Source organism: Vanacampus margaritifer, chromosome 13 (genome assembly GCF_051991255.1).
Source record: "Vanacampus margaritifer isolate UIUO_Vmar chromosome 13, RoL_Vmar_1.0, whole genome shotgun sequence".
Taxonomy (NCBI): domain Eukaryota; kingdom Metazoa; phylum Chordata; class Actinopteri; order Syngnathiformes; family Syngnathidae; genus Vanacampus; species Vanacampus margaritifer.
In genome coordinates, this window is record NC_135444.1 from 10,534,763 (window position 1) to 10,546,965 (window position 12,203).

Here is a 12,203-nt window from a genome sequence, read left to right on the forward strand (position 1 = left end):
GAGTACGCTCTACCCCCGTCACTGCATTTAACTGAACCCCCTCACCTGAGCTTCTGGGAGCTTACACACTAACACCCTTTAATCCATTTTAATCGAACTTGAGTTTGTTTCCTCCCTTGGTGAGGTTCATGGCGATGTGTGTACACAAATCACCGTAAGGGTCCGAGACCTCCTGCAAGTGGTGGTCTCGTTACTGATGGAAAAACATTGTACATACACAGTTTGCATGTTCAAGGAGCTCGGGTACAAAAATGATGGTGACATACTGTAATGAACTACATTTGACATGTCAACTGATTAGAGTGTTGACTTAACAGGCATATTTGGTTGAGCATGTTTGCAGTTGTCAGCCGCATGAGCTCAATATTTGCTACGTTGTTTTGTGTACTGTAGATGTGTGACGGAAGCATCTTTTTCCCACACACAAACCAGGATAATGTGCTCGAGTCCTGCTTTGACAAGGCACTTGGCTATTGTGTACGCCACATGGTTTGTTGTGACACATTTGGACATCATTTTCAAACATGTCAGCTGATTTGTACCAGAGGAAGCTAACGATCATTCTGAAAACACCTTAAGACTACGCAACCCTTGATGGGTTACATAGATGCAATCTCATACACATTATATTCACATTATATTCATTACCTGATTCAGTGTATAGCTCGCAAACAGTGGGAAACAAATGCAAAACATCAGGACAGCTTCTCGTCTTTTTGAACTAAAAGGATTTGAGTTTCACTATATTTGTGCTTGGGCTCACTGTTACAGCTACAACAGCGTTAATGGAAAGATCATTCTCCCATTAAAAAGACTTGAAACTTTTATTTGGCATATGACTAATCAAGGAGAAATCTCTTTACTGGCAGTGATTTAGACGGAGAGACTTTTAAAGCTCAAAGGAGAAAATAAGGACTTTCATAAGAAAGTTCAGAGATCAAGGTAAGACAATGAAACATTTTAAATTTAACCTTAAATGAGATCAGACTATGAAACAAATAATCCAAAATTTAAATGCGAATGAGTATTTCCATAGTTTATGCACAACAGTAAGTAGTTATGAGTAGATTTACTGTACAAGAGTAGAATTGCAAATGTAATTTTATTTAGTTATATATTTATTAATATTACGGGTACACCAATCAAAATTTTCCGGCCGATCACCGATCCCCAATCTTTGAAAAAGCCTAACCTGCTGATCCCGATTTTTGACTATCCCGTTTTTCATAGTAAGCATACACACCTGCAGTGTTCCAATCTTGTTTTTTTGTAAAGCATTGAACAATTTCTGTGAAGCAATGTTTTAACTGCACATGTAGTAGCTCTCTCAAATAAAAATGAAAAGCCTATTAGTCATCTCAGCAGAAGAGGACAATGGATGACTTTTTCAGACGTCTGAAGAGGGAGATGCGAAAGGTGGGAAAGATTGGTTTATTTTTTTCACGGATCGGACGATAACTGAACCCCCTGACCCCAAATTAAGGAAATCGGGGCATATTGATTGCCCCATATATATATATATATATATATATATATATATATATATATATAGCCGTCAAATTATTACATTTTTAATCAGATTAACCACATCTTAGAATTTTGATTAATCACGATGAATCGCTTAATTATTATTATTAAAAAGCCTTTTTTTTAATCAACATTTGTTGCCCGCCAAATTTAAAGAACACCTGTTATCTGTTATTTTTTTCAATTATTTAATGTTATGAGGAAGTATTCAAAATTTTCATCCTCCACTTTTTCTCATCGGTTAATTACTTGCATAATTTAAAATAGAAAAAAAATTACCCCGATATTTTGTCATTAACAAATATTCTAAATGTCAAACATTTATTAAATGCTTTACTAATGCATGTAGTTATGTTTATTGCTCAAACATAACCTGTGTGACCTTTAACGTAACTTTTAATAATCCAAAAGACAAAACTTGGCGATTAATTAAAACATATTCCTAGTTCATTTTTGAATGCAGTTTGCATCGCAGTTTTTTTAATTAAAAAAAAATACTTTTTAATTTTGAGAAGCAAACCAGACTAAAACAGTCAAAGAACATCAGATGATTACAAGTAAATAAACCACAACAAAGGTCCCCATTGCCTAGACAAAACTGCCACCATTTCAGCATTAATTTAGCTTGACTTGCTAGGAAATACAAAACAAGAAAAAAATAATGCTTTTGCCCTACATAAGAAATTCCATTATGTTCCAATTCAACAACCCCCGCTTGTCCGAGTTAGACTAATGTATTACATTTCTCAACCTTTACTAGCTGTCGAGGTCTAGATTTACATTTATATCATAGATGCAGTGAACAAAACACAGTTTGAATCAACTCAATATATGTAGCCCTGCAGCATTTGAAGCCTTTTCCTCGCTTTGTCTCAATCGCACGGCCCATGTGGGACAAAACTTACAGCGCACATGACTCATTGGAGATTTATGCTTCCAGAGAGCACCTACCACATTTTATCCACAGAGGAGGGTTCAAAGAGCTTTCACGAGTCATTAACTATATCAAGCAAAATCTAAGAGCCCCAAGAGGGGCCATGAGCATGAACTTTCTGCCCCGCCGGGCAAGTGAAATTAAAAAGCCAAGGGAGGGAAGTCAAAAGTTCAGGTTATCACAAATCACGATTATAATAGGAAGTGCTGAGATATCGCTGACGTATATAGGATATTGTTGAGTTTGGTGTTCATTCTAATTGCATAAATGTGGAGCAGCTGTCTCGAACAGTCGAGTGGACAGTTGGCAGAAGGGTGAGTGTTCCGCTGTGTAGCGAGTTTGCTTCAGGCTACATGATAATGAGGCTCTGGGAGACGACACCAGATGAAATCGTCGATGAAATCGTTATGACAGCAAACATCTCATTTAGAACTTTTGTTAGAGTTATCACAAAACGTTTCAACGGTCATACCAGCTTATTTATATATAATAGAATACATTTTTTGTAGAATTTTAAACCAAATAATTCTAGGCTCATAGTTAACTTGATTCATTTGCAGTATTTAAGTCCAAATTGAGTTTTTCTTTGCTCTGTTTTATCTACAGTTGAAAATCATTCTGAAGCTGTTATTAGAGTCATTTTTGGCCATTTGGCGACAGTAGAGCAACCTGAAAATACACAATGATAAATGTCAAAGATGATAAGGAGAGCCATATGTGCTCACAAACTAATCCCTAATCACCCGACCGATACACAGTTCTCATTTAAATTTTCTATTTTGGTCTCCACTGCCCCTCGAGAGTAACATCTGGTTGTTTAAATGCTAAAACTCAGATACAATACACAATAACGGTCTGTCTACATTTTTGGTCCCGAAAGGTTTGAGCGTTGTTTCAGTTCTCTCTGTTCTGTCAGGTAACCACATCGATGAAAGTAAGAAGTGGACAAATAAATAAATAAATCCAAAATAGAAATGACCTAGCTAATACTGACTGTATGCTTTTGTGTTGTTTTTGTTTTTTTGCAGTAAAGTGTAGTAGTAGTAGTTGTTGATGATATAATATCGAAATTTGGCGAGTGAGTCCTCCTCAGCAGTAGTTGGCGCTATACTGTGGCAGTTGGACACATTGGCAAATCGTCTGCATCAGAAAGAAATCAATTTATCAAAATATATTTGTCATTGTGTTAAATGAAATTTTATATATCAAAAGTACTATAAGTATTGGTACTCGGTATGAGTACTCAATGAGTGAATAGTCATCTGAAAAGCGGTGGCATTGACATAGCCTGGAAATCCAGACTCACTCACACTTTGCCGGAGAGTGTGTCCACTGGAGGACGAGACGTCAGAAAAGCGACTCGTTGAAGTCTTTTTATTTTTTTCTAAGGCAACAGCGTAAAAATCCAACATCCAGCCAAATATAGAGACAGTAGTGAAATATTGGTGCGGGAAAAACTTGCTCACGAAGACGACGTCACGCCTGTTTTCGGCCGGAGCCCCATGGACACCTGTCCAGACCCACTTTCTCTTTCAAGTAAGTGGGCGTGGCATTGGCAGGCTAGCATTGACAATCCTTTTTTATGTATATTCAATCAAATCCGAACTATATCATTCTTACATTTGTTTAAATTCCAACAGAGGTATTCATTTAAATAATACCTTTTCATTGAATAAGGTATTTAATAAAGTAAGTAAAGTAAAGCAACAAATGACACCTTGAAAAATATGTATTCATTAAATCCGTTGGACAACTAAAATACTACTTTTGCCACTATTAGTAATCTATTGATTTATTGAACCTTTATTTATCAATCGGGAACAGTTTCTCATTTGCAATGCCGACCAGGGAAATTAACCAGGATGTTGTTTGCCAGACTGAAAGGCCGATACCTGCAAATGCTGCCTCTGGGTAGGGGTTCTGTGTCTGGACCTGTTGAGTCCAGGGATTGGGGGATTTCTCTACAATGAACATCTGAACTTTACATGTTTATATGTCAGTTTATTCACTGCCTTGAAACAAGTCTGCTTATCTTTGTTCTGTTACGTCTACCTACGCATCTACTACACTTGCATACTTTGACTGCCATAGTTCATTCTGAGGCAATGTTCCCTACTGTTTACTGTGATGAACAAAATATCTTGTTTTTTTGCATAAATTGTTTTTGTATGTAAAGCGTATAGTGTGCTCCTCCGTGCACTCAAGTTTGTTGTTTTTCTGACAATAACCCAGCCACAGGCAACGCAACAGTGCCAGTGTGATTTCTTTGATTGCACGAGCTCACATTGCAACCCCATGTCTGCAAAACAGTTTTTGTTGCATCTAGTAAACGATTCTTTGCTTTGCCAGGATTTGCAACTGTTGTTTTTGCAAAGAAACCACGGTACCCTGTACAACTCACAAAGAAATGACTTTTGTCTTGGGTTAAACATAATGACAATATTCACAGCATGGAGGTGGGCGGTGGGTTGGAGGTGACGGGCCTGTGCTATGCTAACACTATCAGTACTGAATTAAGTTATTTTGGTGAAATCATTTTAGTATTGTCCTTCTTTGTTGACTCACTCAATTTCTGTGGGACACTACTTTCGCCATTACTTTTTTTAATTATTTTTTTTTTTTTACTTACGCTGTAATAGCATGAGATTTGGAACCTTGACAAGATTTGAATACAAAGAGAGAATGGAACTTATAGTAACAATTTAGAAATGCCCAAAACAAAAATACTATTGCCGCTTATAATGTTTTCAGCAATGCAATTTATAAGTGTGGCTTTAGAGACAGTCTCAAGAAGGACTCATGTGACAAAACTCTTTTCATCTCTCCATTTTCATGTGCCCCCCCCCCCCCCAGAGCGGTTTTGTGGGGGATGTGCAGTAACAAGATTTAAACAAGGGGCGTCAGGCGATTACATTTTTTAAAATCATAATTAATCGCATGGTTTCATTAGTTAACTCACAATTAACTGTAAAAAAAAAAAAAAAAAGTTCTAAAGGTACAATAAAATGTACAATAAATATATTTTTTCTAAGTTTTCATACGTTTGTTAACATAAAAGTGGATTTTTTTTAAACTAATAGAAATATTGCTGCATCTTTTAGTCATTGATGCAGTAATTTCATAATAATTCATAAAATTGAGTTAAATTTAAAAATATGTACTGCAACGTAAAAAAAATAATTATTACAGATATTAATTTGTCATTTTTCTGCCACTAGATGGCATTATTGCATTTGTAAAATGTTGGTGACAGCTCAGTGCATTTTTCTTTTCATATTAAGAGCTGTCTAATGTTTAACATGAAGTAACTTGCGACTAGAATTCCCCCAGTACAGGTTTTCCAAGTAAGAGGCATTAAAAAAAAATAGAGGCAGAAGCTTTAAATTAACTTAAAATTAATGCACTCATTTTGACACCCCTAATTCTAATGCAATAAGCAGGAGGGAAACACACCCAGTTCTACACACTCTGCAAAAATTGTGCGCTCCTGGTTGTGATACTGCAGATTACTCAGGAATAAGATGATATTTCTGAATGTACTTGTAATTATTTGCACCAAACAAAAAATACATGTTTGACCTGCCATTATGTACAGATTATTAGGCCACCTTCATACTGATCCAGGCTACTTGAGATCAAATTTGGGTGAACGTAACCCCTGAATTAAAAGGATTTTGACACCCCTGATAAAGAGTATATAGTTATCCACTGTCATTACGACACATCTAATTTAAAGGAGGCTTAGAAAGTGCTGTGGAAAGTGCTGTGGTGGGCTGTAGCGCCTCCTGTGCTGCCACTTTACATAGTCCATCATGAAAATGTGAGTTTTCCATCATATTAGCCCCTCCGCCACGTCGTCGAATACGCAAGATTCTTACAAATTCACAAGTGACCCATAAAGAACCAACACAATGAATCAAAAAACATGGCACTTCTGATTTATTTCTTTGAAAAAGAAAAGTGCTCTGCCGATGACGCTTTCTTGAGCAGAAAAATGTGGTTGGCCAACACAGTAGGAAAAGATTTCAGCCTTCCTCAGGCACCCTAAAAAAGTAATGCTACAACTAGCTGTGTCTTATCGATTTCTGCTCTACACCATCTCTGAATTGATGTCAATAAAATCCGGAGTGCTCCTTTCATACAAGAGTCGCCAACTGTTATATTTAATAGATGACGTGGGGGCTATGTTTGAGTGGCATAACACTGGAAAAATATTCTGCCCTCTCTTGTACGTTGGCTTTCTTTGTAAGAGAATCTGTCATGTTTATCCTGGAGGAAGGATTAAGATTACGAACATTTGACACATTTCTTTTAATTTGTACCTAGCAAGCTTTACTTCATGATTTTTCTTCATTTTTAAATTTGTGTAACATAAGGTGACGATGCATTTTTTTGTGTGTGATATTTTTTACTCCCCCCCCCCCCTCCAATGGCTAGTGTAATTCCCATTTTGTTAGATAGACCATAATTCCCAAAAGCAATGCTTAATCCTGAGTTAATACCATATTGTACAATAAAACTGCTTAAAAAGTCAAATGCAAATGCAATTTCTATAATTAAGATAGTAAATCAGAGTGGTTTGACCTTTGAATGGATTCCAAACAAAGACAAAGACAAAAAAAATATAATGACTAAGGTTCAAGCAATTTTAGTAGACTTCAACAATAATAATAAGGCACTGATTTTACATTAAGAAAGATAGTATATTAAACAGCTGGGGTGTAAATTGAAATGACGAGATCAATACAGTGAAAAATTAGGAGCCTGTAGAGTCCATAGGGGTCATGCAGCGTGTTGCATACAAAAAAAGCTCTTGCCAAGACATCTTATGTAACAGACTCATGTCATTGTGTGCAAGATTAACAATGTGACTATACAAATGTAAAGAGCACGAGTCTGCCTTTCACCATCACTTTCACAATGCTGAATGTCGACCTTAACAAATGCATTGGTGAAAATTAGAAAGCCTTCCACGGTTAGCAAAGTATGACCTTCACACCAAATACAGGAAGTTAATTTTACATCTCATTGAGAGTTCTGATTTCGAGCTGTGCTCCCCTGCAGCTGTCATGGAAAAGTGGACTCTGCATAGCGCCGTTTAATCGGTCTGACCTTTTGCCACAAAAAATAGATTACCTACTGCACTCCAGGAGCGCTTCCTTTCCTTACTCCATGTATTACTGTTTGCATACCAAAAAGGACATCATGCTTCTTGTCCATCATTAGAGTTTCTCTGTGTGGGGTCAAACTGAAAAAAAGTTTGAATATTAATCACATTTTGATTCCTATAGAAGCATGGAACTGCCAGAGGAGTGAACGTTTTCGAATGGCAAAATTATTTGAATCTATTTACAAATATGTTTGAACGTATTTGCAAACACGTTCATTTACAAATACGTTAGAACGTCCTTGCAAATATGCTCAAATATTCTAGCAACTAAGCTCCACACTTGCGTATGAAATAAAGCGATAAAGTGTGATCACTGACGGTGACTGCTTTATCACACGAAGTCCCGTAAAAATACAAGGACTGAGAAGTAGCGTCTGTATTGACCTGGCTTGACCGCCTTAAAGCCGGTGCTCAGTCCGTGTATTTTTTTCAGACTTTGCGTCATAAAACACTTACCAAAAATGTTGAAGCACTCGCCGAAAGGTGGGCATCCGTCAAAAACGGACTGATGTAACGACGGTTTTACCCACCTCTGTCTAAATAGGCAATTTAAATCCCTCAAGTCAAACAAGAACAAAATAAACTAGCAATATATTTGAATGAAAAATACATTTTAAAATGATGCCTCGAATACAGTGGAACCTCGGAGTTTGAACGTCTCGGAACTCGTACAAATCGGACTTCAATCAAAAAATCTGAGTAAAAAATGCCTCGGAGTTTGAACTCATTTTCAGAGCAAGCAAAGCAAGCTAAACCGATCATACCTTGAAAACGGCTAGCGGAGTGAAGTTGAGCGAAGCCGAGCAATGCCGAACGCTCACGTTGCGGTAGTTGAGACGATGCACTGCTCATTTCCATTCAGATCGTGAATACTCCCCCGCAGGTGCTCCATACTTGCGAGTGCATTTTGATTTTTCCACGACAATTTTCTTCGCCATGGGCCCAAAGAAAGACAACAGTGCCAGTGGCAGCAAAGAAAAACATACAGTGCTACGAACCACAGTGGAATTAGGAAGGAGATTATCGCGCCGTAATTACGGTGACTACTTCTGTAAATACTGGCACAAGGACCCCGCTTAGCTGTTCAACGTGTCTGACGTTAAACAATGCACGCAAGGACCGCTTAGTAGTCTAACAATATGCCCGATGTAAAATACACTAACTCAGCACTGAACAAAAGCTGGCATTAACATAGCATTTATCATCCACTGATGTCACCACACCACAGCAGGTAAGGTAAGGTATTTTTATTGTTTGAATACTGTACTGTACTGTAAATGTAAAAAACATCAATAGAAATTAAAATAGGAATTTTCTGTTTTTGGAGCTTGGGAACAGATTAATTGCCTTTACATTATTTCTTATGGGAAACAATGTTTCGGAGGTTGAACAATTCGAACTTTGAACTTCGCAGGAACGAATTATGTTCAAACTCCGAGGTACCACTGTATTTGAATAAAAGTGTAACGTTGAGATTTCAATAAAAATATGCCTATATTTACAATACTGATAAAATTATAAGAACAAATGTGCACCACAAATTCTTTGTGAAGAGACCCGCCTCTATCCTGACAGATGAGGCTGGCAACAGTTTGACTGTTTTCAGTGATTACAGTTTTTTTTTTTTTTAGGCTATAAAATGTCAAAATTGACTGAGAACATCATCTGCACTCTCAATTAGGGATGTAACGATAATGACAATATTGTGATATCGCGAAATTAAAACTGCCACAATATCGTCGTCATCATGTCATGATATTAAAAGCAGCACATCTGTTAAAAAAGTCAGGCTGATTTCCATTTGCGCACATCTAGCACTCTAGTAGCTAGTTTTTTTAGTGCAGTTCAATTTTCACAGAGCATGTTTTGGCCCCTTCTATGTTTAAAATCCACGCAAATGGTCAGATGGAGGGGAACGTAATATGCTTGTGAACCGAGTCAATATGTGGCGGGAACTCAGTGTGTGCTTTAGCAAGTAAATGCCTCAATATTAGAGATTATAGAGATTGTAGGTTGTTTATATGCATTGCTGTTATGTACACAAGTACAATATTGAGCTTTTTTTTTTTACAATATTTTGACCTTTTTTTACATCGCCAACCTCCCCACGATATCGTGATAATTATCGTCTCGTGACATTTTATATCTTGATAATATCATATTGTGATGTTTGGATATTGTTACATCCCTACTGTTAATTAAGGTATTATAACTGACACAGTTTGATCCTGGAATGGATGAATTATTTCTCCATTATTTCCCATGTCCTTGCTGTATTGGTTCTAAATTCAAGCAAAAAAGTGGTCGGCTGGATGATACTTGACTGCAGCACCAACATGTTTGCTTTATTGGAAGGCCCACCTTGAGCTGGCAGGGGGGAAAAAAGTACCGCATATTGTCCAGCCAATTGCCTCCAAATGCCGAGTTCACGAGTTACAGTTTTATTTCTCCGATATCACAAAACGCGTCTTTTACAGGCAATGTGCTGAGCCATTTGGGTGATATAAGTCTCGGGGCTATTTTGCTGCAAATCTGAATGGAGAGAAGCACCAGGGACGACAACAACAACAACAAGACATTTTCCATCTCGAAAGATCCATATGATTTTGCTCCAGCGCTCTGCTCTGTGGCCACAAATGTACTTTTCATGTTGTTTTGACTCTGGCGAAGCTTGAGTTATTTTTTTTATTTCCTCTCGGTTGACAGGCCCAGCAAGCCTCGGCGGGATGATGAGGATAGAGGTGAACATGTCAGTGTGAAATGAAATGCTCTCTATCTCCGGAGGGAGGTCCCTGCACTGAGGCGCACCACTCAAGGAGAAATAACACAGCAGTGTACATGGATTTGTGAAGCAAACTGTGTGAAAACACTAATATTTGACTGGGAGGTGAAACGGAGGCAGCGCATTGGAGAAGACGGGCAAAAATGTGTTTAAGTGTTGAGTAATTCAGTTAGCCTTTGTGAGTGATTGAGAGGGATCACTAAGCCCCGATCACTGATTATGGATGTGGATTAATCTGTTACGAGTGTGATTGAGGCATCTTGTGTGATCATAGTTTTGTACACTGCTTAGTAAGGTCTGAAAATGAATGTCAAGCTCTATTAGAGGATACATTGAGCTCTAATGAGCTTGGTAACTGTTTGAAATCATTGCGCCTGCTGAGGGGACTATTAGGTGCCGTTTTCATCAGATTGATCTCTTCCTCTCTCTCTATTCGGAAGATGAGACGTTTTAAATTGTAAGATGTAACATTGCTTGGCTTTTGTTATGTTGTGGACAGATATATTTGTATATTTTAATTAAATATAACTGATTTGAAAATGTGTGAAACCTGGCAATGTGGTAAATGATTTCTTACATGTACTGTTGAGTGCCATTTAAAGATACATTATGTGCAATTAAGTGTCATGTAGTGGTGAATTAATGAAATGCAACAATTTTTACGTACGGACACTAAAGTGCCTCAGACAGACCATACTTAGCAAGCCTACCACCAATGACTACTAATTATTATTTGGAATGAACTAGCAACCTGGCGAGCATGAGCTGGCATAAGCACCGAGCAAGAGCGGCTAGCAAGAACTCGCTGGAGCGGCTAGCAAGAACTCGCTGGAGCGGCTAGCAAGAACGACTAGTGAGAGAAGCTAGCCCCGGCTGTGGAAGATGAGCGGCGCTCGAGCCATTGGACATGACATGACCTGCAACTACCATCGGAGGCTAACTGCATTTGCGAACTTCTTCTCCTTTTGATATTCGTAGCAGAAAGATGGCGTCGAAACATGTCAGCCTCCTGTAAGGCGTGTATTTTAATTACCAATTGTAGACTTAGATTACATATATATACAGGTTGTTCATAAAGTCTCTTTACCATTTCACAAATGTATTAAAAATGCAATTGATTAGATATTTTATTTAGATTTGTTCTATTGTATTCAGCGTTTATTAAAGTTTTTTTTATCACACTGCATTTGTGTGTTTCAGGGATCCTGTTTGTCAACAGAATGAATGACACTAAATAATACACACTGTCTCTTTAAACTCCCTGTGAAGTGAAAAATACAAATGTATTGCAAATGTGGCACATACAGAGAAGACTATTCAACACTGACAAATTTGATAAAAGAAAATATCCAAAGATATAAAAATTGTCTGTAAATTGGCGCATCCAGGGAAGATGTATTATCAGCCTGTAGGCAGTGCTAGCTAGCTAACTGCACGCTGTAAAAAATAGGAGTACATAACTACTGATGCAACCAACAACACCAAAAATCCATCCATCCATCCATCCATTTTCTTGACCGCTTTTCCTCACAAGGGTCGCGGGGGTGCTGGAGCCTATCCCAGCTGGCTTCGGGCAGTAGGCAGGGTACACCCTGAACTGGTTGCCAGCCAATCACAGGGCACACAGAGACAAACAACCATACTCACAATCACACCTATGGACAATTTGGAGTGTTCGATTAACCTGCCATGCATGTCTTTGGAATGTGGGAGGAAACCGGAGTACCCGGTGAAAACCCACGCAAGCACGGGGAGAACATGCAAACTCCACCCAGGAAGGCCGAAGCCCG